Source organism: Micropterus dolomieu, linkage group LG18 (genome assembly GCF_021292245.1).
Source record: "Micropterus dolomieu isolate WLL.071019.BEF.003 ecotype Adirondacks linkage group LG18, ASM2129224v1, whole genome shotgun sequence".
NCBI lineage: Eukaryota > Metazoa > Chordata > Actinopteri > Centrarchiformes > Centrarchidae > Micropterus > Micropterus dolomieu.
In genome coordinates this window covers 3,063,747-3,066,550 of record NC_060167.1, presented here as the reverse complement: position 1 = coordinate 3,066,550, position 2,804 = coordinate 3,063,747, and positions in this window count along the sequence as shown.

Sequence of the window (2,804 nt, the reverse complement as noted above, 5' to 3'; positions counted from 1 at the left end):
GAACTCTTCCTCCACCGCTGGCAGATTATCATTTTTACACTAAAAAGTCTCCTTCCATGGCCCCAGTGAAAAATATTTTTTTTTTTATTCAGTCTACTGAGGACAACAGCTGTGACTTATTTTTTTTATTTCAGCTTATTATAGAATAATTTGCAAATATTAATCAGACATATCTTAGAATCCACTGACCTGAGAAACACAAGACACCCAGTAAGATCCTCTCCATCATTGTGCTGTTCTGAGGTCTGTGTGTGTGTCAAGTTAAACCACCCAGAGGATTTTAGCATTTTTTACGCAAAAAGCAGTGTGAAGGCAGACTCCACTGAAAATGTTTGTTTCCACAAAGTTTTTTTTCAGTCTTGTTTTCCCCTTTGTTTGGCCTGGGCATGTTTATTTGATGGGGTCATGTGTCACCTCAACTGTCAACAGTTTTCAGTGGGATTCTGTCTTCCGTAGAAAGTAGTTTAGATGAAACCTGTCTACAGAGAAGCTCGATGTTTGAAATGTTAATTATTAAAGTAGAAGAATAAATAAATAACAAAATAATAATAAGCACTTAATGTGTAATGCTCTCATATAGTTTATCATTAAACATGAGGTCAGAGTAAGGAACCTGCAGCCATACAAATATATTGTATTTGTTATGCAAAGGCAGAGTAAAGAAAAAGTGATGTCCATCTCTGTTTGACAAACTACTATAAGAACACCTGGAGGTTTCATACAGGGTGAGAAACTAGAAATTAAAGACTGAGGTTAATGACATTTGAAAACCATTAATTTGTTACTCACGCCATTAGCGCCCCCAGAAAATTATCCTATGGGTGGCCAGATGGGGCCGCTGAAAATCCTGGGGTGGCACACTACACTGAAAGCCATAACTGAATTTCAGGAATTCAAATACAGTGAGGAAAATAAGTATTTGAAGACCCTGCTATTTAGCAAGTTCTCCCACTTAGCAATCATGGAGGGGTCTGAAATTGTCATCGTAGGTGCATGTCCACTGTGAGAGACATAATCTAAAAAAAAAAAAAATCCAGAAATCACAATGTATGATTTTTTTTAACTATTTATTAGTATGGTACAGCTGCAAATAAGTATTTGAACACCTGTCTATCAGCTAGACTGAATTGTCTTTCATGACAGGGATGGACTGGTAGTAAAAAATGGCCCTGGACTTTGATCCAGACCAGCCCACCAGTCCACCGTATACTCCACCACAGCCGCCCTGCTAGTGCACGCACGTACAAACAGGACCAGCCTCTAATAAACCACCTAGCAGCATCACAGCTATTGATCACTATGGCTACTATTTTAATGGCGGTAAACAGCTATGAGGTCACCGAGGTCCGGACTTCCGTAATTATATTTAGTAGACCATTGACAACAAGCTCCACTTAAATAAAGGCTTTAGGACCATGTGGACACAGCTGATTACACAAGGGCGTGACTTTGTGTTGTTTTTTTAGCCTAAGTTACTTTTGTTGGACAAGGCAGATCTGTTTCTTCTATATTGGATTGAAGAAATTCAATTCAATATTTACATTGCAGTTATGCTTTTGTATTGTGCAAGTAGTTTTTAGTAGAATTTGTATTTGTTATTTAACATTTGTTGTTGCAAGCAAATTTTCAGAAAACCTTTAGCAAATGCTTTCAGCACCTATGTGATTACACCGTCGCGTCCCTCATTTCAAGTTGAAAAACGTACGAATTTCAGGGTGGCTGAAATATGGTGAAGCATCTCCCCATTAAGACAGACGCTGTGCGCATTTACGCACAAGCCACAGCAGCATAACTTCATATTTAAATCTTCCGACAAGCCGACAGCATCATCAGCATCTGATGTTAAATAATATGCTGTGTTCTTATAAACATCCATACTGCGCGCATGGAAACATTTTAATGACTGACAGCAGCAAAGGCGTCACTTTGTGTTGAAAAGTGGTGGGTCTCCAGTCTGCGTTGGTCTGGTACTAGTGCTAACACAGAGTGAGTCGGTTACTTTTTTACATTTACTTGCATGTCAGTTAAACTGTGTCCATTTTCTGTTGTAGCTCGTTTTCCAGCTGCCAGTGTCACTGTGGTATGTGAATGAGAAAGACGGGGCGGGGCTAAGGCCTGCGTAGACGTTCATATGGAATACAGGTGCTGGTCATATAATTAGAATATCATCAAAAAGTTGATTTATTTCAGTAATTCCATTCAAAAAGTGAAACTTGTATAATGTATACATTCATTCCACACAGGTTTCAAGTGTTCATTCCTTTTAATTTTGATGATTATAACTGACAACTAATGAAAACCCCAAAATCAGGATCTCAGAAAATTTGAATATTGTGAAAAGGTTCAATATTGAAGACACCTGGTGCCACAGTCTAATCAGCTAATTAACTCAAAACACCTGCAAAGGCCTTTAAATGGCCTCTCAGTCTAGTTCTGTAGGCTACACAATCATGGGGAAGACTGCTGACTTGACAGCTGTCCAAAAGACGACCATTGACACCTTGCACAAGGAGAGCAAGACACAAAAGGTCATTGCTAAAGAGGCTGGCTGTTCACAGAGCTCTGTGTCCAAGCACATTAATAGAGAGGCGAAGGGAAGGAAAAGATGTGGTAGAAAAAAGTGTACAAGCAATAGGGATAACCGCACCCTGGAGAGGATTGTGAAACAAAAGCCATTCAAAAATGTGGGGGAGATTCACAAAGAGTGGGCTGCAGCTGGAGTCAGTGCTTCAAGAACCACCACGCACAGACGTATGCAAGACATGGGTTTCAGCTGTCGCATTCCTTGTGTCAAGCCACTCTTG